Source organism: Pseudophryne corroboree, chromosome 4 (assembly GCF_028390025.1).
Source record: "Pseudophryne corroboree isolate aPseCor3 chromosome 4, aPseCor3.hap2, whole genome shotgun sequence".
NCBI classification, from domain to species: domain Eukaryota; kingdom Metazoa; phylum Chordata; class Amphibia; order Anura; family Myobatrachidae; genus Pseudophryne; species Pseudophryne corroboree.
The window spans coordinates 179,739,686-179,765,844 of record NC_086447.1 but is presented as its reverse complement, the minus strand read 5'-3'; the positions used below and the strand labels follow the sequence as shown (position 1 = coordinate 179,765,844).

The following is a 26,159-nucleotide window of genomic DNA, read 5'->3' as shown; positions in this document are numbered from 1 at the left end:
TCTCTTAATACACTTATGCCCCATGGGCTTAATGAGAACTATGAGATCACCCCCTTTATTAGGGAGAGATGAGTGGGGGTCTCATACTACTCGTTCTGAGCTAATGTAGAATTCTTGTGTAATTCCAACATATCTGATGATTGCTTTTTTCTCTGTGAAGATGGTAATATAAATACATAGGGTACTGGAGGTTTTCTTATTACATGCAGGTCACTTTTTTATATGCTCATGTCACTTTAAATAGTGCCTGTAGCATTTATGGTATGACATGGATTTTATAGTTAATGCTTTATGCATGTTATTTAGTATGTGTATTAATGTTCTGTATATCGGATGTATTACCGCTGAGATGATACTGCATTGCTGTTTTCTAAACAAAATGTCTATATCTGTGTTTTTTAAACAAAATGCCTATATCGGTGTGCATTAATTAATTTTTTTATTGCACTTTTAAATAAGTCTATTTGTATTCTGTATTTATGTATTGTGTTAAATTGTGTGTGCTTATTAGCTTTGAAAATTGTCGCTGACGAGCCACCAGTTTTGCAGCTTTAGCGTAGTTTTTATGAAATTAGCCGTCTATTTACTGATGTTTTTTATCAGATTGTATTAATGATTGCTGTCTAGCACTTTTAAGTGAGGCTGTTGCTGCTGAGAATTAGAGCGGCTGATGGTAATTAACAATTAATGGTACCATTATTGATATGTGACTGCTATATAAAGCTTGTGCTGACATCTGGTAAGCCAACCTCCTGACGAAGTGATTATGAAATGCATTGAGGTGGGGCTTACCAGGTGCTTCTTGTTCCACATGAGCTGTCATCCCCGACTTCACCCGGTACAGGTGTCCTGACGGATCGGTCGCTGAAGCTGGTGCGGTGTGTGGTACCAGATCCAGGTGCAGTGGGCTGCAGTTTTTGCCTTGTGGTTTTACTTTTCATGTGATACACAGCCCACAGAGTGGGCCATCAGGGTACGAGTCCACTGCTATTCATTTGACCTATCCTGTGCATATATGTGGTTTATGAATTAAATTGATTTGCACTATGAGCGCATTCTCCTTCTTTTACTATTTCCAGACACTTTGCTCTTGAGAGTCAGAGCTTTATGAGGAGAACTGCTGCGTTGTGAATATAGGCCCTCATTCCGAGTTGATCGGTCGCAAGGCGAATTTAGCAGAGTTACACACGCTTAGTCTACGCCTACTGGGAGTGTATCTTAGCATCTTAAAAGTGCGAACGAAGTTTACGCAATATTGCGAACAAAAAAAACTTAGCAGTTTTAGAGTAGCTCCAGACTTACTTTGCCTGTGCGATCAGTTCAGTGCTTGTCGTTCCTGGTTTGACGTCACAAACACTCCCAGCGTTCGCCCAGACACTCCCCCGTTTCTCCGGCCACTCCTGCGTTTTTTCCGGAAACGGTAGCGTTTTCAGCCACACGCCCATAAAACGCTGTGTTTCCGCCCAGTAACACCCATTTCCTGTCAATCACACTACGTTCGCCGGTGCGAACAAAAAGCCGTGAGTAAAAATCCTTTCTTCATAGCAGATTTACTTAGCGCAGTCGCAGTGCGAACATTGCGCATGCGCTCTAAGCTGATTTTCACTGCGATGCGAAAAAAAAGAACGAGCGAACGACTCGGAATGAGGGCCATACTCCGGTGCTACAGCCCAGTGTTGTGCTTTTACCTGTGGACTGAGACTAACTAATCACCAGCGCACCTGTACACATCTCTTTTCTGTGGATATATATATATATATATATATATATATATATACGCTACAACTGTACCTTTTTAACAGGTACAGTACCTTTTTTTTATGGTCTGTACCGATTTTTTGGCTCTCCAAACTTCCATTGAAAATATAGGAAAAGGGGCATGGCCATGCCCCCTTTACCAGTGACTGTGCCCCCTTTTCGAATTTGTACCGATTTTTATGTGTAAAATGTTGATAGATATATACAATACAAAAATATCCTTATCTTGCGCTCGCAGAACCAGCAGCACTACAGGCGAGACCTCCGTTCCTTATCTTGCGCTCGCAGAACCAGCAGCACTACAGGCGAGACCTCCGTTGCCGGATCTCAGACAAACATAAGATAGAAAACACAAATCCTGAGCGCGCTCTGTTTGATGTATAGATATAGCGGAAGTCCTTCCAAGTAGGTGTATCTTATACTATGGATAATTGGATTTCTTGGGTTCCTGCAGTGGATAACCCCTCACCAGAAAGTCACCCAAACAAATGGCCCAAGGCCAATTAGAATAAAATATTTAATACAAAAAGAATTCATAAAAGTCTTTGACATGAGAATTTTTTTACAACAGGTTATACATGGATTTTGATAACTCTGACAGCAGAATCCAGTAGGTAGATGTAAACACTCCCTCACCATTGGGAGGAGTGCAGGGCACAAACAGCAGTATTCATATGAAACAAAGGAGCCAGCACCTCCTGTTTACTGCAGAGAACGTGTTTATATTTAAAACATCATAAAGTCCATAAAGTGCAAAATTTCGTGCAAGAGAAGTTATAAAGCAGAGGATCATATAAATGAGTTGATACTCATCATGCCAGGGTGGTCATAGAAGCATAAAGACCTCCTCATGCTAACAAAGTGGCATTGAATCCGACAGCTGTTTCGGCGCCTCCATTGCGCCTTTGTCAAGGCATCATTGTGCAATTTACTTAAGGCTCAAAAAATCGGATCCCTAAGGCCAGGTACACATCAGAACGATGTGTATCCCAGCCAACTGTATGACCGATGGTACATTATATAGCGTGCCACCCGTACACACTGCACAATGTGGTGGATGATGGCCTAATATATTGTTACCCCCTCATGTAGCTGCATGCTGTCGTTCCCTGGGTAGTCCCATTAGGCGCGTAACATGCCTGATGGGATGACCTAGGGAACGACCCACAGGAGCGCGTGATCGGCCGTACACACTATGCTATGTGTATGATATATCGTTCTGGTCCACGTCAGATATATCATAATGTGTACCAAGGGTAAGATGTCAACACATTTGTCTCAGCGCTAATAATTATTGCAAATCCCCCCTGTTAGCATTCATTTCTTATCACCGTGTATAGCAGCAGTAAGAAATGATTTATTGGTCTAAATGATAATGATTGAAATCCTTTTGCTGGGACTGTGGCTCAGAAAAGACCCCATCCCAGGGAGTAGTGAATAGTGATGTGATAGCTGACGCTGTAACTTTATTGCCGGGTTCAGAACCAAATTGTCTACATACGTGTTGCCAAGTTGGACAATAAGGGGTGTATTCAATAATTGTCGGAAGCTGCCGTCTTGTCGGAAAGACGACAGCTGCCGACAGGTTTAGGTCGCAAGTGGTTCCGACCTATTCAATGGGGGGGCCGTTGTATACGACAAGTCGGGATTTCCCGACTTGTTGTAAAAGCTGTCGGAATGCACGCGGGTCAGCGGCTACAGCTGGCGATCCGCGTGTATTGACGGAAGCGCAGCGAAACCCAACAGGTGCCTAGGGCAACGTAGACTGTAAGGGCATGATTGCTGGAACCCTCCCCCCCCATCCTTGGCCTGCACCTGCGCTCACACATACGTGTACACACACACACACACACACACACACACATAGCGGCGCATCTACTGGGGGCCATTACTACTGGGGGGCATTACTACTGGGGGGCATTACTACTGGGGGCAAACTACAAGGGGGCAAACTACAGGAGGGCATAACTACAGGGGCATTATTACTGGCTGCAGTACTACGTGGGGGCATTACTACTTGGGGGCATTACTACTGGGGGGCTGAACTACTGGAGGCATAACTACAGGGGCATTATTACTGGCTGCAGTACTACGTGGGGGCATTACTACTTGGGGGCATTACTACTGGGGGGCTAAACTACTGGAGGCATAACTACAGGGGCATTATTACTGGCTGCAGTACTACGTGGGGGCATTACTACTTGGGGGCATTACTACTGGGGGGCTAAACTACTGGAGGCATAACTACAGGGGCATTATTACTGGCTGCAGTACTACGTGGGGGCATTACTACTTGGGGGCATTACTACTGGGGGGCTAAACTACTGGAGGCATAACTACAGGGGCTAAACTATTGGGGGCATTACTACTTGGAGCCATTACTACAGGGGGCCAAACTACAAGGGGCCAAACTACTTGGGGGCATTACTACTGGGGGGCTAAACTACTGGAGGCATAACTACAGGGGCTAAACTACTGGGGGCATTACTACTTGGAGCCATTACTACTGGGGGCCAAACTACAAGGGGCCAAACTACAAGGGGGCATTACTACTGGGGGCATTACTACTGGTGGCTAAACTACAAGGGGCAAACTACTGGGGGCATTACCACTGGGAGGCTAAACTACATGGGGCAAACTAGATGAGGGCTAAACTACTGGTGACATTACCACTGGGAGGCTAAACTAAAAGGGGGGGGGGTAAACTACTGGGGTCATAACTGCAGGGGCATTACCAGTGGGGGAATAACTACTGGGGCTAAACTACAGGGGGCTAAACGACTGGGGGCATTACTACAGGCAACATTTCCACAGGGGGCAATACTACACAGGTGCATTACCATTAAGGGCCTTACTACTGCGGGGACTACTAATGAGGGCATTGTAAAGGGGGCACTTCATAAGGGGCATGACTCCTGGGGACATAAGGGGCACTACTATTGCAGGCATTGCATAAGGGGCACCACTACTATGGGCTCTATATAAGGGACACTACCACTGTGGGCACTACCAGTACAGTGGACATTACATAAGGAGCACTACTACTGTGAGCATTATATAAGGGGCGCTACTGCTGTGGGCATTATGTGTATTATGGGGTGCTACCACTGTGGGCATTATTACTATTGTGTGACCATGCCCCTTTCTTGCAATGCACGCCTTTGGCGCATGCAATATCTTTATCATATGGACGCCGTGGGAAAGGGGGGTGAGTTCCACCCCCTCTCTAGGACCACTTTAAGCACTGCAGATACATATACATACACACAGTCACTTACAGACACCGGCGGCTTGCAGTCACTGTATCGCGGGATTTCCCTGTCCCGCAAGACTAACTGTGGAGCTCCTCGGTAGCCGCCACAGGAAGACTTCTATTTCAAAGCGCAGGGTGTGGGGGCCCTGGGACGGCCGCCGCTGTCGCCCCTGCTTTAATTTGGCTCTGGTTGCAACATAGAAAAAGTGTAATATCTAGGTATTGTATTGTGATAGTACATGTTTCCATGAAGGTTAGCAGTAAGGAGAATAGGAGACAGAGGAGTCTCAGGTGCAGTTTCGGATGATGTCATAGGTGGTGGTCACACAATACAGTGACAGTGAGCATTGATCAGTATATATTACATTGCATTTTACGTTAGCATGTGGCTGTTTAGCTCTGTGTACATGAATTGAATGTCCCTGGGATTATTGAGTATTTCCCCACAGTTCAGCTTTCCATTAACCCATGCCATCCCTGGCTATTGTGTTTGTGATCCCTTGTTAGCGCTTGGGTATAATAGGTTCCTCCATTAGCACCCATGCTGGGTCAGGGTCTTTGTGCTGGTTTGAACATTTGCTCATGAGAGGAATGCTAAGTAGCATGGATTAGCAGGGAACATTGGGGGTCATTCCGAGTTGTTCGCTCGCTAGCAGTTTGTAGCAGTCGTGCAAACGCTAAGCCACCGCCCTCTGGGAGTGTATTTTAGCTTAGCAGAAGTGCGTTCGAAAGATCGCAAAGTGACTACAAAAAAAAATTGTGCAGTTTCAGAGCAGCTCCAGACCTACTCAGCGCTTGCGATCACTTCAGACTATTCAGTTCCTGTTTTGATGTCACAAACACGCCCTGCGTTCGCCCAGCCACTCCTGCATTTTTCCTGGCATGCCTGCGTTTTTTTCGAACACTCCCTGAAAATGGTCAGTTGACACCCAGAAACGCCCTCTTCCTGTCAATCACTCTGCGGCCAGCTATTGCAACTGAAATGCTTCGCTAGAGCTAGTGTAAAACGGCATCGGCCGTTGTGAAAGTACGTTGCGAGTGCGCATTGCGCCGCATGCGCAGAAGTGCCGTTTTTTTGCCTGATCGCTGTGCAGCGACCGAAAACAGCTAGCGAACAACTCTGAATGACCACCATTGACCACTTTCTAGGGGGGTAGAACCCCAATGATATCTTGTAATGGAAACATGGCTTTAATGTTACTAGGTTCATACGAAAAGTTTGAATTTAGTGCCTTGTGCAAATTGTTGTCATAGATTAGTGAATAGAATGCCAACCAAGTGTGTGGTTACACTGATTATACGCTTTCCACAGTTTCATTAGCCTCCTGTAGCAATGTCATATTGAAAGGGAAAAGGAATTGATCTTATACCACCTAGTGGACATTTGTGATATATCCATATCCTTATAATCCTTACATACTGTCAGGGGCTGGCTGGCAACTTTTTAGCCTGGGAGGCAAATGCAATCAAGTGGCCCCCTGGCTCCTCTACCAGTGCACGGCAATGGTAAAAAGGATGTGGCAGAAAAAAATGCAAGTGTGATTTATCTAATGGGGATGCAGTTTAAATGTGTAGTGAAATATCTGAAAAATCATTATGTCTAAGAACAATCATCAGATCCATCGCCTAGCAGCCCTGTCTGACAAACAGAAACTATTCTAATGACTGATATAACACAAAGGAAACAATGGGCCTAATTCAGATGTGAAAGGAGTGACTGTCACTTCCTTGGAAGCAGCAGTAACAGCAGGTCCAGTTCTCCTTGTGGCGCCCATGGCGAAAGTTTCATTTGAAGCCCCCCACCCCCCAAAAAAAAAGTAAAAAAGGGTGCGTGGCTTCATAAAGAAGTGGCGTGGTTACAGTTATGCCCCCTGTAGTTGTGCCATCAGTAGTTTTGGCACCTGTTGCTGTGCCCTCAGTAGTTGTGCAACCTGTTGCTGTGCCCTCAGTAGTTGTGCCCCTGTAGTTTTGCCCCCTGTTGCTGTGCCCCTGTAGTTTTGCCCCCTGTTGCTGTGTCCTCAGTAGTTGTGCCCCCTGTTGCTGTGCCCCTAGTAGCGGCGCTTAAAAAAAAAAAAATACTCACCAGCTCCGCTCCTGCTTGCTGACCGCTGCTGCTGTCCGGCTGCCACTCCTCGGATCTATGGGAGAGACGTCATGACGTCTCTCCCATAGCGCCGCACACTGCACAGACACTAGAGGTCAATTATGACCTCTAGCGTCTGCTCCCACAATGCCGTGCGCTGTGCGCGATGACGTCAGGCGCACCGCACGGTACCGACAGTAGAGGCTCTCGCCACGGCAGCGGCGTTCTCAGGACAGCGGCGCCCCGGGCAAAAAGCCTGCTAGCCCGTGGCAAGACCCGCTATGAGTAACAGCACTGTATGGTGATGCAGCAGGAGGCGACTACTGTAAATAGACGCTTCCTGCTGCAGTAGTGATCAAACCTGCAGGCATCGGATCACTGACTCCCATCAGTGATCCGATGCCTGCAGGTTTGATCACTACTGCAGCAGGAGGCGTCTACTTACAATAGTCGCCTCCTGCTGCATCACTATACAGTGCTGTTACTCAGTAGCGGCTCTTGCCATGGGCAAGCAGACTTTTTGCCCGGGTTGCCACTGTTCTGAGGGAGCCGCTGCTGCCGTGGCAAGAGCCGCTACTGTCGGTGCCGTGCGGTGTGCCTGACGTCATCGCGCACCGCACGGCATTGAGGGAGCAGACGCTAGAGGTCATAATTGACCTCTAGTGGCTGTGCAGTGTGCGGCGCTATGGGAGAGACGCTATGCGGAAATTCCTGGCCTCTTCTCTCCCCCTAAACAGCGGCGACATGCATCTGTTATGGGAAACTGAGGGCATTACCAACCCCTCCCTGTCCCAAAATGGCTGACAATCTGCTGCCATCCTACTTCCTACATCACAGGACCCATTTGTGATGCACTCAACGGGTCCTGCGCATGAGCAAAGTTCTGATAATAAGTAGCAACATCAACTGAACCAGAATGAGGTCCAATATACTGGACAATAACCACTTTACATCACCTCCCTCAGCTCCTTCAATGTCCAAATTACATAAAAGTTCTATCAAGACTTAAAAAAAGTAAGAAGGTGCAGATCAAAACAAACACATTCACAGCACTGAGGTGCTTGCATAAGCAATTCATAAATCCAGAGCCGGATTAACAATGGGGCTGATGGAGCTGCAGCTCCAGACCCACACCCCAAATAAGCCCACCGCATAACAGGAAAAAAATCTTACTGCAGCCTGCATAGTGTCCTAAGCCCACGCCCCCTCCGGCCTAAACATCCTTCCCGCCTCCAGCATGGATGTTTACATATGATTGTGTAACAGAGTAACTTGCTGCCTCCTCTGCGCCACATGATGTCACGGGGTGTGACGTCACGAAGGTACCGCCTGCTACCACCGCTCACGGACTTCACATCCACAACATAGCACTAGGCTGTCAAAACAATGATGTACCTTTGCTGCTCCGTGAAGGCGGCCCGGCGGCTGATGATTCTCTGGAATGCTATTCAGTGACTGAGGTATTATATATATATATATATATATATATATATATATTATATGTGTATGTGATGAAGTGTGGAGGTGGGTATATTGACATATGTGTGGCGGTGTCTATATTTATATATGACACCGCCACACATATATAAATATAGACACCGCCACACTTCGGCACATACATACATAATAAATAAATATATATATGTATGTATATATTATGTATGTATGTGGTGGCGGAGTCTATATTTATCCATGTGTGTATATGTATGTGTGTGTATATGTATGTGTGTGTGTATATATATATATATATATATATATGTGTGTGTATGTATGTATGTGTGTATATGTATATATATATATATAGAAAAAATCCAAGAATAACCACACAGGTGATTGTACCCAGAAATACCAGCACACAGCTTAGATGCAAAAGAAGAAGTTTTACTTGTCCAGAAAAGTCATTTAAAAAGGCAACAAGCATATAGCACACATGATGGTAGCAGCATGAATAGATCAATGAGTACTTATCATTCCGACAGCTGTTTCGACTATCTTCATCATGGGAATAGATAAAGTGACATGGTGCTGTACACTGCCATCCGCAGTGTCTGGTTCCAAAGTGACGTGTGCCTGAAAAGCTTAGCCCATGAGTGCATTAAATAGTGTGTGAAATACTTACCTGTAAGCTGTCTCACCTGTTCCCCGTCACACGTGGACATCAGCTGCGTTACATCCAAGCAGCACGGCATGCCGTGAACCGGAAGTGACGTGCAGGGGAGGGTATTAACCGCTGCACATCGTCAGTGACCAAACGATGGAGCCGGGACCTGTCCATCCTGCACGGAGACATAAGTCTCCGTAACTGTGTCCTGGTGTGAAGAATCACCCTCGGGCCGCGCGTCACTTCTAACGCGTTACCCGTGGCAACCAACAGGTCGTGCTTAAAACAGTCCGGGTAAACGAACACACCCGGAACTGAAGAAGCATCAGACCTGTTTCCGGGGACAAGGGGAGAGGCGCACAGGCAAAGAAAAACAGTGTAAGATAACATTGAACTAATAAAAATGAATAAAAATGAAAATAAATTAGATGCACACTTACATCCTGATGATGAATCTACTGATAATAAAGCATGTCTATGGCCAGTCATAAATGATTTAACAATGGATTGAACTGAATTTAAATCTGTCACTGACTACATTCTTAGTTATTATACATAAATCATGCCTTATAACAAAGCCCCAATTTATAGGCCTTTCAGTAAGTAGGTATATAAATCAACTGAAGTGTGCATATAAGCATAAACAGTTAATCTAATTAATAAACAAATAAACAAAAAATACATAGATAAGACAATGGATCCGGATGCAGAGTCATCAGGCTCACATGTGTTCACGTACATAAAAAATGTGAAGTGAAAAAAATGTAAATATAAAAAAAGAAAAGAAAAAAATATATTTATTTATAAAAAAGGTACCAACGAGAATTCCTCATTAAGTCCCAATGGTGAAAGGGAAAATAATCGTCGGATCCAGCGGCATTCCTGTTGTAATAGCAGCTTATGCCGGTCACCACCCCTCTTCAATGGTGGTATGTGGTCAATGGGCATGAATAAAAGATCTTTAATGTGGTGACCTTGATGAACGAAGTGTTTAGCAACTGGCGGAGTGGAATTTTCAATTTTGATGAACGCTTTCTTAATTGATGACCGGTGCAAGGCCATCCGTTCTTTGAGCATTCTAATAGTCTTTCCGACATATAGTTTCTTGCAGGGGCATTGGATCACGTAAACGACATATTTGGTCTCACATGTCATTCGATGTTTCAGTCGAAAAGTGTCTCCCCTAGTTGGATGGACGAACGTGCTACCTGTGTGCATATGCTTGCAATTAACACAGGAGCCACATTTGTGTGCTCCTGGTTTCAATTTTAGCCAACCATTGCCTTGTTGCGACATTGGTGCTATATCAGAATAGGTGATCTGATCCTTGAGATTTGGACTACGTTTGTAGCTAAATAATGGTAAGCTGTCACAGAATTTTCCCATAGTCGAATCTGCCTGTAAAATATGCCAATGCTTGGAGATCGCACGTCTCATGGCACCAGAGGCGACAGAATATGTGCTGGAAAAGACCAATCGTCCAATCTCTGGATCTTTGTTCTTGGATCTTAATACGTCTGAACGTTCCATCTGGAGACATCTCGTGATCGCTCCTTGTATCTCAGTCGGATCATAGCCCCTCTCGATGAATTTCTTGCCCATCTCGGTCAAAGCAGCTGGTAATAATAATTCATCCGAAGTTATGCGTTTCACTCGTAAAAGTTGGGAGAAGGGTAGTCCCTTCTTTAATGGCTGCGGATGGAAGCTCGTAGCCAACAAGAGAGAGTTTTTATCTGTAGGCTTCCTATAAACCTGGGTGGTGATGGACCCGTTGTTTAATTTGATCGTAACATCCAAAAAATTAATAGACAAAAAGTCGTGAACACATGTGAGCCTAATAGACCCTGGAATTTGATTTAATTTGGTAATAAATTGTTGAAGCTCAGCCTCACCCCCAGTCCACAGCATGAACAGGTCATCAATATATCGCACATAAAATAAAATGTAGGATGAAAATTTCGGATCTGCCATGATATATTGTTGTTCATACTGAAACATAAACAAATTAGCATACGATGGGGCCACATTGGACCCCATCGCTGTGCCCTGTAATTGTAAGTAAAATGAATTTTCAAACAAAAAATAATTTTTGTGTAAGATGAAATCTAACAAAAGTAACAAAAATTCACTTGGTGGACCCTCATACTGTGGACTGGAGGTAATGGCCTTCCTAGTTGCCTCAATGCCCTCAAGATGATTGATACAAGTGTATAAACTGGTGACATCGAGTGTCACCAGTATACAGTCATTGGGAAGAGGACCAACTGCCTTTAATTTCGATAAGAAATCTGAAGTATCCTTAATGAAGTATGGCGTTGATTGCACAACCGGCTGCAGAAAAAAGTCCACATATTGGGATAATGTCTGGCACAAAGAGCCCCTGGAGGAAATGATAGGTCTCCCAGGGGGTTTGTCCAGACATTTGTGGACTTTGGGCAAAACATAAATCAAAGGAATGCGGGGAAAGTCCTGGGTAAGGAATTTAGCTGTTTGATCATCAATCCAATAATTAGAAACACCTAAACCAATTATGGAATCTGCCTCACGTTTAAAATTATTGGTTGGATCAAATCGGAGTTGTTTATAACATTGTTTGTCGGCTAATTGCCGATTGATTTCATCAATGTAATCAGTACGATTTAATAATACCACGCCCCCACCCTTATCGGCGGGGCGTATGATAACATTTGGGTTATCCCTTAGAGATTTGACTGCCAGTCTTTCTAATTTAGTCATATTGTGATTTTTAATTTTAATATTATTGATGCAAGGTAAAGTTTCTTTTTTAACTAAATTAATAAAAACCTCAATGGCAGGATTCATGGATGGTGGGTCAAAGTTACTGGGTGTTTTAAATTGACTCCTTTTGACAGAAACAGTATCCCTTTTTGAGAAATAATCTTTAAGTTTTAATTGTCGAAAAAATTTAAATAATTCGACCTCACAATCAAACTTGTTTTGTTTATATGTTTGAACAAAAGTGAGTCCTTTAGATAATACTGCCATTTCTGCCTCTGTTGGAGTGTAATCTGATAGATTGAAGACAGTTATTTCCGTCCCCCCTTGTAATTCCTGCCTCCTGTATTTTTTGTGCTTGAGCCCCCCTCTCCTGCACGGTCTCTTGAATCCGTGGTCTCTTTTGTTTTGCTCCTGGTAAATGTTTTGTCCCCTAAAAAACGACCCCTATAGTGGCCTGAATGATCCGAATCGCTTTGAGAGGTATGCGATTCTATGTCTGTAAATTGGACCTCAGCTTTATTACGGAAGTTTTGGCCTTTGTATGTGTGTATATGTATATATATATATATATATATATATATATATGTGTGTATATGTATATATATATATATATAGTGTATGTATAATATATATATATATATATATATATATATATTTATATATTGTGTGTGTATATGTATATGTATATGTATATGTGTGTGTGTGTATATATATATATATATATATATATACAAACTTTATCACTCAGCACTCTGTAATGGATTCAATGAGATACTTGCTGCGGTGCCCTCCGTGGGTAGACTGTGCTGCCCGCTATAGAACAAGGGTCCGGCGGCACTCAAGCAGGCTGAGACAGCTGGTTAAGTAAAGAAAAGGACTCTTTATTCCATCCTACGGCGTTTCGGGGTTCAACCCCATCGTCAGGGATATAGCGTTCACATACAAAAAACAACAAACTGTGCTTATATAGCAGTATAGATACAATTATCATGCTCACCTGGCGTTGGCGTTCAGCGTCCGTCAATCCCGCACACACTAGATTGTGGTCGCCGGAAGATGACGTCAGCCGATTACGCCGAATAGAAGCCGGGTCACATGAGGCTGCACCATTTCTACGTAATGCTAAATAAACATAAAAGCATTTTATTAAACACTCCTGAAGAAGTGTTAACCAACAATATAAACATACTAAACGTACCCACACACACAACATATAATAAAAACATGACTCCACTAAGGTCAATTCATAGTGCATAAAGAGAAAAAATATATAGCCAACGTTATATAGCAAAAGTTATGTGTCCATCAGATTATCACTAATCGAATGCTTCATAGCCACAAATATTTTGGACACCACAGATAAACAGAGACAGTAATGTTTCCAGAGTTAGATAATGGGAACTCACTCTTCACATAAGACATTGTATGCCCAGATATTCATTGAGCCCCCTAGGAGCTATAGTATTTAACCTGTGTATCCATCTACACTCTCTCTGTAAGAGTATCTTGCCACGGTTACCGCCTCGATGTGAAGCTGGCACGTGGTCAATAATAATAGCTCTAATACTCGCTATATTGTGTTGAGCCTGTAAACAATGCCTAACCACCGATTGATCACTGGTTCCTTTTCCTTTTTCTAAGGCTTGTTTGATCGAGCTACAGTGTCCTGCCATATCTTTGGCTGAGCAGCTTAATGGATGCACAGTTGCTTGTCCTGATGATGGTCCTTTGGGGACCGAAACGTCGACCTTGCACATATGCACTTTCTGCTATGTACTAATCTTTTTTGTGAGTATATTGCCTATCAATAAAGAACTTTTTTTCTCTAAAATGGTGAGTGCGCAATTTAAACAACTCTATATGGATGGATCTTTGCTCTTCATTGGAGCACCCCGCTGTTGTTGAAAGTTATAAGGAGTGCAGACATCACTCTTTATATATATATATATATATATATATATATGTGGCAGTGTCTATATTTATGTGTGTGTGTCAAAGTGGGGTGGTGTCTATATATATATATATATATATATATATACATATATATATACATACATATATATATGTGTGTGTCGAAGTGTGCTGGTGTGTATATTTATATGTGTGTGTATGTATATATGTATGTATGTATGTATGTATGTATGTATGTATATATATATATAATATATATATATATATACATACATACATACATACATACATACATACATACCTCAAAATAATAAAGGGAACACTTAAACAACACAATGTAACTCCAAGTCAATCACACTTCTGTGAAATCAAACTGTCCACTTAGGAAGCAACACTGATTGACAATCAATTTCACATGCTGTTGTGCAAATGGAATAGACAACAGGTGGAAATTATAGGCAATTAGCAAGACACCCCCAATAAAGGAGTTGTACTGCAGGTGGTGACCACAGACCACTTCTCAGCTCCTATGCTTTCTGGCTGATGCTTTGGTCACTTTTGAAAGCTGGCGGTGCTTTCACTCTAGTGGTAGCATGAGACGGAGTCTACAACCCACACAAGTGGCTCAGGTAGTGCAGCTCATCCAGGATGGCACATCAATGCGAGCTGTGGCAAGAAGGTTTGCTGTGTCTGTCAGCGTAGTGTCCAGAGCATGGAGGCGCTACCAGGAGACAGGCCAGTACATCAGGAGACATGGAGGAGGCCGTAGGAGGGCAACAACCCAATAGCAGGACTGCTACCTCCGCCTTTGTGCAAGGAGGAACAGGAGGAGCACTGCCAGAGCCCTGCAAAATGACCTCCAGCAAGCCACAAATGTGCATGTGTCTACTCAAACGATCAGAAACAGACTCCATGAGGGTGGTATGAGGGCCCGACGTTCACAGGTGGGGGTTGTGCTTACAGCCCAACACCGTGCAGGACGTTTGGCATTTGCCAGAGAACACCAAGATTGGCAAATTCACCACTGGCGCCCTGTGCTCTTCACAGATGAAAGCAGGTTCTCACTGAGCACATGTGACAGACGTGACAGAGTCTGGAGACGCCAAGGGGAACGTTCTGCTGCCTGCAACATCCTCCAGCATGACCGGTTTGGCAGTGGGTCAGTAATGGTGTGGGGTGGCATTTCTTTGGGGGGCCGCACAGCCCTCCATGTGCTCGCCAGAGGTAGCCTGACTGCCATTAGGTACTGAGATGAGATCCTCAGACCCCTTGTGAGACCATATGCTGGTGCGGTTGGCCCTGGGTTCCTCCTAATGCAAGACAATGCTAGACCTCATGTGGCTGGAGTGTGTCAGCAGTTCCTGCAAGACGAAGGCATTGATGCTATGGACTGGCCCGCCCGTTCCCCAGACCTGAATCCAATTGAGCACATCTGGGACATCCTGTCTCGCTCCATCCACCAACGCCATGTTGCACCACAGACTGTCCAGGAGTTGGCGGATGCTTTAGTCCAGGTCTAGGAGGAGATCCCTCAGGAGACCATCCGCCACCTCATCAGAAGCATGCCCAGGCGTTGTAGGGAGGTCATACAGGCACGTGGAGGCCACACACACTACTGAGCCTCATTTGACTTGTTTTAAGGACATTACATCAAAGTTGGATCAGCCTGTAGTATGTTTTTCCACTTTAATTTTGAGTGTGACTCCAAATCCAGACCTCCATGGGTTAATAAATTTGATTTCCATTGATAATTTTTGTGTGATTTTGTTGTCGGCACATTCAACTATGTAACGAACAAAGTATTTAATAAGAATATTTCATTAATTCAGATCTAGGATGTGTTATTTTAGTGTTCCCTGTTATTTTTTTGAGCAGTATATATATATATATATATATATATATATATATATATAGTAGTCCGAAGTGTCCGGCTCTCACCAACAGCATTTAGTCATGGGTGCCCTCACAGTAATGCATGCAAGGTTCCTAGGTGCGGCACTCCCAAACTCGAAAACAGACTCTTGTATACAAAAACGTATAGCAACGTTTCAGTGCTTAAATGTCCGCACTGTCATCAGGCTAAAAACAAACATACATAGATTGCTCACCTTATAACTACCATCATCATGTGGACGCCAAACCCCGGAGAAGGGACTGCGGACCCGGCCGGCAGCACGATGTAAGTGACGTCATATGTCATGAGTCACTAAGTGCACCTGTCACCATAGATACCAGGATATACAGGAGGCTGAAAAAATACATAGCGCAGGGTAAAAGTACCTAATCCTAGAGGTATAACAATATCAAATACATGATAACACAACCTATAGAGACCCTAGAAAAGGGTTCTATATGTAGACTATGTACGTATGGTGTAGTGTACTAATAATAATAACCACACTAAGAAACTTTTAACTATTAAGGGGTATATTCAATAAGAGTCGGGTCCATTCTGACATGCAGTTGTCGGAATGGACCCGACAACCCCTATTCAAAAGAGCGTCCGTTCCCTGTTTCCTGACCTGCTGCTGCTGTCAGCGCTGCGGGTGCGCTGACAGCAGCGGCAGAGGGAGCTGTCAGCGGCGCCGGGGGTAAGGGGAGAGCGGTCAGCGGCGCCGGAGCTGAGGGGGAAGCGGTCAGCAGCGCCAAAGGTGAGGAGATGTCTCTGGCGCCGGGGGAAGGGGAGAGCAGCGGACGGGGGAGGAGAGGAGGAGGAGGAGACGGGGGAACAACGGCTGCAGCAGCGGAGGCTCACGGCAGCGTTCACCTGGCTCCAGCAAGGGGGACGTCGCTCAAGCGGGACGTCGCTTGCTGGAGCCGGGTGGACGCTGCCGCTGGGTCCCTGCTCTCCCCGCTGCTCTCCCGTCTCCTGGTCTCAGCTCACTTATCTCAAACCAACTTTTCTTTAAAGTCAGATTGAGATTGTCGGAAACGGGGCTAAAACCTGTCTGGTTTGGCCCCACTTCCGACAATGCATGTTGATCGGCGGCTGAAGCCGCGATCAGCGTGCATTCTGACAGCATTCTGACAAGTCGGAATAAATGGGGCCTTAATGAATAGGTCGGAACCCCTTCCGACCTAAAATTGTCGGAAGCTGCCGTCTTTCCGACAGTTATTGAATATACCCCTAAATGTAGAAGTGAGGACATGGGTTACAAACATCTAGAAATTTTAAATATATTATATACACTGCTACAATATATCCCCAATATTACACCACAAACCCCATAATCATATCGCATTAACTAAGTAAATACACATGGTGCTAATCAAATATTGCTACCTCAGGATAACAGTATAATATACCCTATGCTTTACAAAAAATGAAATAACTTGCATAATAACATTTAAAGCCTCATATTCTCACATACAGTATACATAACCACAGAGTTAATAAATCAGATAATATTTCGAAATAAATAATTTACAAGACATTAGATAGGCCTAACCTATAGATCCATTTACTCTCGCATTGAAGCAACGGTAAAGCGCGGTCACCACCACGAATGGAGTGGGGAACATGGTCAATCATGCGATAACGCACAGCTGATAAAGGATGTGGGGCCTGACAAAAATGCCTGGCAACAGGCTGCTCGCTCTTGCCAGTTAGTAAAGCTGCCCTGATCGCTGACCTGTGGGCTGTCATACGCTCCTTAAAGGTGCGTTCTGTTTTGCCAATGTATGACAGCCCACAGGGGCATATAATCTGATACACCACAAATTTCTTGTTGCAGGTCAACCTAATAGTAAATCGTTGTCCAGACAATGGCTGAAAAAATTTGTCGCCCGGTATAAGAAAGCAACATGTTGTGCATGTGCATTTGAGACATCCTTTTTTCTGTATTAAAAAAATTACCTTTCTGGACATTCTTGTCGGTAGTAATATTGGTCTTTTTTTTTTTTTTTTTAAATAACTGATTTTTATTGTTTTTTTCAGAAGAAAAAACATACGTTTGGCAACCTATCATATAGTATTGAAAAAGTACGACCCTCAAACATAGGGTACTCACAGAGACAGCAAAAGTGTAGCCAAACGCAGGAAGGGGGAGGGGGCAGAAGGGTTGAGGAAGGAGAAAGAGAGGGGGGGGGGGAAGCGTTGTCAACTCATCAAAGGAAAAACCACCTCAGTGGGTGGAGGCATGAACATGAAAATCACACATTGTTATACATTATTATACATCTATACTGGTCGTATTACTACATTGTAGACCGTATAATAGCATTGTTAAAGAGAAAAAACAGAGTAGGCATGAAGAAGATACGCGTAGAGAAAGAGAGAAGAAGGTATCCATGTGGGAAAAGAGAAGAAAGGAGGAGGAAAACAGCATATAAGAAAAACCAGGTTATCTGGACATCCTCCACTGAGTGTTTTCAAAGGCTGCGGTTATTGTAGATTGGGTGGCCTGGTCAAGGGTAGACATACAGGGCCCCCATTTATGTGGAACCCAGCAAGGCCAGAATAACCCGTAAGTAGAGTGGATCTACGATCGAAATATAAGTATTGTAACATAGTTTTCAGAACTTCGGCTAAGGAAGGGGTTGATCTGACGACCCAATGCTTCAGTATTGCTTTCTTAGAGATGGTAAACAGCATGGTCAGCATAGGGAAAAGTGAATTGATTCCGCCCACCGAGTTCCAAACAGAAAAATTGATGCAGAGACACTGACAGGCCAGTGGGTTAGGTCTAAGCGAAATGTTAAAGTGGGTATTTATAAACACAAACAATTTGTTCCAGAAGCGTTGAATCCTGGTACAGTTCCAGAGGCAGTGGTAGAATGAGGCTCTAGCCCCTTTACATTTAGGGCATCCATTAGGGATCACGGGATCTGTGGACATCTGGTCATAAGGGGGCAAGTACGCTCTGTGAATAGATTTAATATGGACCTCCTGCAAGTATGCAGAGCCCAAGAGTGACATGGTGCGGTGGTGATGGTCTATTAAAAGGTCATAGGAAGTCACACTCGGGATATCTGCCTGCCAAGAGGCAACTAGTCTGGGGAGAAATGGTGCGGAGGGAATATTCACGATGAGAGAGTAAACTTGTTTGATTTTGTAAGGATGAGATTCCCAGCGTTTTAGAAATTTTGCTAGTGGGGAGGATGGGGTTCGGGAGAAATGGGTCAAGACGTAATGATAGGATATAGTGTCTCACTTGGAGATACATAAAGAAGTGGGAGGACGGAATGGAGTACCTGTCTCTCAGCGTCGTGAATTAAGTAATATGGCCACCCGGGTTAAACACTTGGGAAGCCGAGCACAGCCCCCTCTCCCGCCATTGAATAAACAGAGTATTGTGAAGGGAAGGAGCAAAAGATGGGTTACCCCAAAGAGATACATAAGAGGAAGCAGTATGGTCAGATTTAAGTTTTTTGTGCAACTTCACCCAGCTATAATAAGTATCCCTAAACAAGGGGTGTTCCAGGATCAATGAAGGTATGTCGGCTTTCTTGGTGTGTAGAAGGGCACAGGGGGAATAAGGTCGAAGGGCGTCAGTGTCCAGAGCTAGATCAGTATAAGTGCTTTTACCTAATAGCCAGTCAGCAGCATACCAGAGAAAGATTGCAAGAGAGTAGGAGAGAAAATCCGGGACTCCGAACCTACCCATTGATTTGTCCATTACAAGTTTAGCATAGGCCACCTTAGGTTTCTTCCCGTGCCAAATAAATCGAGTCATAGCCTTTCGAAGTGTGACGCCATCCGCATCTCGGAGACTAATTGGGAGGGATTGCATAATATAAAAAATTTTGGGGAAAATCACAGATTTAAGAACCGCAATCCACCCTAGCAAGGAGAGCGGCAGGGTAGCCCAACCGTCCACTTTAGCGAGCACAGTCTTAATGGCCGAGGAAAAGTTTAGCTCGTAAATCTGCGAAATATCGCGTGGAATGTTTACCCCTAAGTACTTGAAGTGTGACTGAGTAATCGTGAAGGGTGATGTCTGTGTAAGTGAGGACAGTGTGGAAGGGGGAATGTGTATAGGAAGCAGTTCCGACTTTGTGACATTGATCTTATAACCCGCCGTATCACCAAAGTCCGAAATCAAACGCAGGATTTCCGGGACTGACGTGAGGGGATTCGAGACAAACAACAACATGTCGTCTGCGAATAAGGCGACTTTAAGCTCAATGTTGCCGATATATGCCGGTGTAAGAAGAGGAAAGCCTGAGAGCTATAGCTAAAGGTTCCAAGGCGATGGCAAAGAGGAGAGGGGAGAGCGGGCAGCCCTGTCTAGTACCTTTTTCTATAAAAAAGGGGTCAGAAAAGAACCCGTTGCAGGAGATCTGAGTATCCGGGGATGAATAAAATGCGCGGATAGCCTGAATAAAGGCGTCTGGAAAGTTATAACGTTTCATAGTTGCGTATAGGTGTGGCCATTCGACTAGGTCGAAGGCCTTTTCCGCGTCCAAGGATAGGATGCCATACCCCGAGGGGGACATGCCGCCATGGCAGGAATGTAAAGCTGCTATTATCTTCCGGACATTGACCACCGAGTGCCTACCGGCAATAAACCCAGTCTGGTCGGGGTGGATGATGTGGGGAAGTATGAGTTTTAGACGATCGGCCAATATCTTGGCGAATAACTTCTAATCTAAGTTTAGCAAAGATATTGGCCAATAGGAGCCTGGGAGGGATAGATCTCTGCCCGGTTTGGGGAGCAACTTGAGTACCGCCGAGTTGAAGTGTGGAGGGGGAGGTCTTGGCTAGCAATAAGGAGTTGAAAACGTCAACCAGAACAAAGTCGAATTTGTGAAAAAGAAGTCTATAAAACTCCCCATTATAGCCATCAGGGCCTGGGGCCTTATTGGGTTTCAACTGTCCTATTGCTATACGGACTTCAGTGAGAGTGATCGGGGATATTAGTTGAGAGGCCATATCGTCAGAGAGGACAGGTAAAGGCAAAGCTTCCCAAAAGAGAGGGGGGCTGGGAGAGGCTGCAGCGGAGGTGGAAGGAAAGTGTGGTGGTTGAGAGGAAGACGCCGGGGAATGTGGAACTGATAAGGGTGGCTGCGAGGTGCTTGGAGGGGTAGACAAATACAATTTAGAGAAGTAGGACTGCATGATTTGAGCTATCTGCTTGTTTGTGGAAGTCAGTGTGCCATGTTGTGTGCGAAGGGGGTGCACAACTGCAGGGGAAAATGTACCTCGGAGCAGGTTAGAGAGCAAACGGCCAGACTTGTTCCCGAATCTATGAAACTTGGACAGAAAAAAGGTATCTATCACCCATTTCGGATACATGCTCGTCAAAGTGAGTTTTAGTGAGTATGTATGCTTGCTTTGTGGCGGGTGATGGTGCAAGTTTGTATGCCTAAAAGGCCATAGTGAGAGCATCCTGGAGCGCCAGGTATTGCTTTGAGTATTTCTTGTTGGAAGCTGAGGTAAAAGATATAACTGCCCCTCTGAGAACGGCTTTCGCCGCCATCCAGAACAGAAAGGGATCTGTCTGAAGATACAACAATTTAACGGGAGAAAATACTCGTATAAGCGCTCACTAATAGATAAATGAATAATACATTCCTTATGTATCCACAATGAGGTTTCTTAATCTGGGTCCTGTTGTAAAGAAACCACTTTGCACATGTGGTGGGGTTCCGCACTGTGAGTTGGGGTACGCCCTATACACTTCCTTCATTTCCTTTTGGGAGTTTGAGGGTTGATCAACATATGGCCACAAGACAACTATACACATTGTATGTCATTCTCTTTCCACATACTCACGAGAATTGAGAACCCTGGGAGGAATAAAAGGAGTGATTGAAAAGAAGGAGATACTGGTGGAGCCACTATTGGGCCCAATTAAAGAAACCTTTTGAGGCTTGTCTCCTCCCCTCTCTCAAGTGAGTTGGGTACGCATTTTCTCACAAAACTTCTGGTAGATGTCCCATGTGATATTATTATTTGATATACATTCTGGGATAAAAGTGTTGAAGCTGCGACAACCACCACAAGTGTTCCACTTTCAAGTTGGATCCAGTTGGATCCAGATATGGACTTTTAAACCTGCCATTTGGAACTCTGAGGAATTTCACATGTACAGCATCGATGGGAGAGACCCAGGTTGTTTCATTGCCACAGCTTGCTTGCTGAAAAACCTCCAAAAAACCTTTGGAAGTCTCCATCAACAAGGGTAATACCAGCTGTACTTATTCCCTCTTACCAGAGAACTTTGCACAAGGCACTTAGTCCGGGATCCATTTGTGGACACTGAAAGCAGCCACCTATAAATATATCCTAGCTCCATATATGCCTCAATTTTATATTTGCTATATATGTTCAGGATGTTTTTTAGTTTTCAATTTGTGATGTATAGGGAATAAATTCTATGTTATTTTTATTCAAATTGATCCACAGTCGTTTATTATTATTGGAGAAACACAGTAGCGCCAGTTCTCATTTCCTTAATTTTTTTAAAACATTTTCAGGGACTGACAATCCCTTCTGGCAGCTGTGACAGCGCGTCTTGGTTATCCTCTTTATTCTGGGATATACTATTGAGAGTCGGGAACCTCTGGTAAAGGTTATACGAGGTCTAGGATAAAGAAACTGCTACGTGTACAGTTTATGATTCTCTATTGTGAGTTGGGGTACGAACCACAGATTCTCTACAAAATTCTCCTCCGTGGGTCCAGTGGGCTATATGTACTGAAATAGACTTTAAGCATTTCTACACATTTTGTATTTTTTTGTTTTTCATACATTGGACTGGAGCGGAATAAATTTCGACCACAATATTGAAGAAGAAGGATTAAGAAACATCATTGTGGATACATAAGGGATGTATTATTCATTTATCTATTAGTGAGCGCTTATACGAGTATTTTCTCCCGTTAAATTGTTGTATTTGCTTTGTTTGGGTGTGGTGACACCCTTTAGGGGGATTGTATACGTTAAAGCAGCTTTTTCCTTGTGCACATCTCTAAGATAACTTCCCTTTCCTTGTTGATCTGTCTGAAGATGCTCAGAGTTGGTTGCGCAATAATCGTCCCAAGCAGCTTCCAAGAAGGATTTAAAGGTGGATGAGCGACAAAATCTAGAAGGGAATTTCCATAACTTAGTCGAGTCTCTGTCGTCAGGAAAGTGGACAGTAATAGAAATCAAGGCATGGTCCTACAGAGAGATGGGGGCTATAGAGTAGTCAGTGACCTAAGGAAAAAGAGCATGAGAGATGAAGAAATAATCAATGCGGGAGAGAGAGAGAGCCATGCGCCGCCGAGAGACAGGTGTACTCCTGCTCCGTTGGGTACAGGGCTCGCCACAGGTCTATAACCTGTAGGGTGGAAGCAAGGAGAGGGAAGCCTACTTTGGGAAGCGGAGGGGGAGTCCCCCGGGTGTTTGATTTGTCAAGTATGGGAGAAGAGATCAGGGGTCAGTAGGGTAATCAGACGCTGAAAGTATGACTTAGAGTAGGGGGGGGGGGGGGACGTATACATGTGCCAAAGTGAGCCACTTGCCCAGCATGTCCACTGAAACTACTACATATCTACCTGTATCGTCAGTAACGATAGAATGAATTTCATAGGCCAAAGAGCGTCTTACCAGGATCGCTACTCCACGTGCCCTGGAACTGTAGGAGGAAGATGCCAACACAGACCATCCCAACATTCCTAGTTTTGCAGTCTCGGAAGGAGTCAAATGAGTTTCCTGGAGGAATGCCACGGCCACGCCGGATTTCTGCAAAAAGATCAGAATTTTCCTGCGTTTCGCTGGGGAGTTAATTCCTCCAACGTTCCAGGTAGCGTAACGTAGATCAGGCATCCCTCGAGGAGACAGGAAGAAAAAGAAACATTGATTTAATACACAGAAAGACAAAAGTATAAACTCTCAGTACATGGATGCCTATGGACATCGTAAAAACCAACCAGTTTAGATATTGCAAGACAGCGTCCGAGGGAGTAGGAGGAGGAGACAGGACAGTGAGGGAGGGAACATCCAGGGAGGGGAAAAAAAGAGCGAAGATAAGAAAAGACACACAAACGCTAGCATTTGATGCCAAACTTCAGAGGAAATGTACATAAAATAACATAGCAAAAAAATACACAACCGGTGGGGAGGGGTACATCCGTCCCCGATCCTCAATGTGCAGCAAAGTATATCTGTGGCCCAGAGATCCCGGCAGCGCATTGTGCAAAATGATGCTAGAACAGGCCTGGCCAACCTGTGGCTCTCCAGCTGTTGTAAAACTACAATTCCCAGCATGCTTTGCCACAGTTTTGCTATTAGGGAATGCTAAAACTGTGGTAGAGCAAGCTGGGATGTGTAGTTTCACAACAGCTGGAGAGCCACAGGTTGGCCAGGCCTGTGCTAGAATATCATACAGTAAATAGAAAAAGAGCCACTAAATGTGATGAAATGCAGAAATACAAACTTATGAATCAATAAACCAGCATGAAAACAGGAAAATATGCAAGACAGGTAGGCCGCAATGAGAAATCTTAGAGCACGGAACACAGTCCCTCATTCTGCGGAATCGGAAATGTCAGCATCCTTGGCCTGGGACAGCTCCTGGAAATAGGCCAATGCATCAGGAGGGCTGGAGAAGTACTTAAAGGAAGTCCCATCATAAATGCGGAGCCTGGCCGGGTACAGTAGGCCAAATTTGCGCCCTTCAGTGACTAGTCGGGAGCAAACAGGGGAGAAGGATTTCCTAACCCGTGATAACTCAGCGGAATAATTTAGCCTTACGAGAAGCCGACCATATTTCCATCTTGTGTAGGTAATTCAAGCAGCGGAACAGGGTGACGCGGGTTCTCGGCCTGTTAGGGGTCGGTGTCGGGCCCACCCTATGGACCCTCTCCACAACCATGTCCTGGAAAACCGCCTCTATGCCTGAGAGCGAGGGTAGAGTGTTGCAGACAAAATGGGCTAAAGCAGGCCCCTTGATAGATTCAGGGAGGCCGACCAGTCTAATATTATTACGACGCGATCTGTTCTCACTGTTGTCGATCTTGTTCCACAGCTGATAGGAATCATTAGTGAGGTGCTTCACAGTGTGCTGCAGATCTCCTATGTCATGGGAGGCTACACTGAGCTGTTGTTCTGTAGTAGAAACCCTGTGGGTCAGATGTTGTAGCTGACTGGTGATATCAGCCACTGCCTTGGACAGAAGGGAAGTCATAGTGGCTGTAATGGTCGCCACCACCTCTGAGTAAGTCACTGGGGGATCGCATCCCACATTTATGTGTCCCCAGATGCAGGTCCCTCGGCTGCGGCTTTTTTATGCAGGGGGGGGGGGGGGGCGGCGCACTCCACAGCAGAGTCTGCCTGCATAGTCCCCGCAGCGCGCCGCTTCTCCTGGCGTGGAGACCGTGGCTGCTGCTGCTGTTGGTCCAGCTGGGGCTGCGGCGCCAGCGGCACTAAAAAGCGGTCCATGTCTGCGGCGGGGTGTGTAGGGGGACTGCGGGGAGGTTCCGGGCGCCAAACGAGCTGTAAAAGCCTAGTAAAAAGTTAATTTAGAGGAGCGGGGGATGGAGCTCAGAACGGAGCTCAGGTCTCCATGCAGCCGGAACCGGAAGTGTTATGGCCTCTCCTATAGCTAGCAAGTAATTTAGTATCAGCCATACTCAAATCACTATCACTCTGAACCATGGGCCATAGTCGCTTGGAGGTTCTGCTGATGTGAACACTTGAGGTGCTATATTGTGTTACCCAGGGTAATATATTACTTTGATCCCTAGACGTACATTGTAAAAGTAACTGATGTCTGTCTTGTGACAGGGCCTTATTCATCGCAGTTGTCAACAAATCTCTACTATATCCTCTTTGTAAAAACGTATTGGCCATAGTTTGCATTTGTTCTTGGGCCACAACCGGATCAGAATTAATTTGCTGAACTCGTAAAAATTGCGAGTAAGGTAAGCCCTTTTTAAGAGCCAAAGGATGTGAGCTTTGCATATGCAACAAACTATTGCGATCAGAAGTTTTACTATATAAGCTAGTACAGATCTGACGGTCCTTAAGTGTAATCTGAACATCTAAAAAATTCACACAATCTTGACTAATTTTGTAAGTGAACTTAACAGGATGGTCCCTCAGGTTATGCGTTTCAATAACCGAAACAAATGATTCTTTACTGCCTCGCCAAAAAATTAACAGATCATTGATAAAACATGTATAAAACACAATCTGTGCCTCAATATGACTGTTAGAAAAGAATACATCTTGTCCAACAGCAAACATGAATATGTTGGCATACAATGGGGCCACACTGGACCCCATCGCACAGCCAACACGCTGTAAGTAAAACCGGTTGTCAAAAAGAAAGAAGTTCCTCTTGAGGATCATATCCAGCAATTCCAAACAAAGACCAGGATTGGGT

General features: G+C 44.7%; 1 protein-coding gene across 1 annotated transcript in view; it reads left to right on the top strand.

The window, feature by feature from the left end:
* The first annotated feature begins 876 nt into the window (after window positions 1-876).
* PID1 (phosphotyrosine interaction domain containing 1) overlaps window positions 877-26,159 on the top strand; it is a 185,440-nt gene continuing 160,157 nt past the window's right edge. Inside the window, exon 1 of the mRNA XM_063915605.1 lies at window positions 877-898. The gene's annotated coding sequence lies outside the window, so the exon portion shown is untranslated. The remainder of the gene's footprint in view (window positions 899-26,159) is intronic.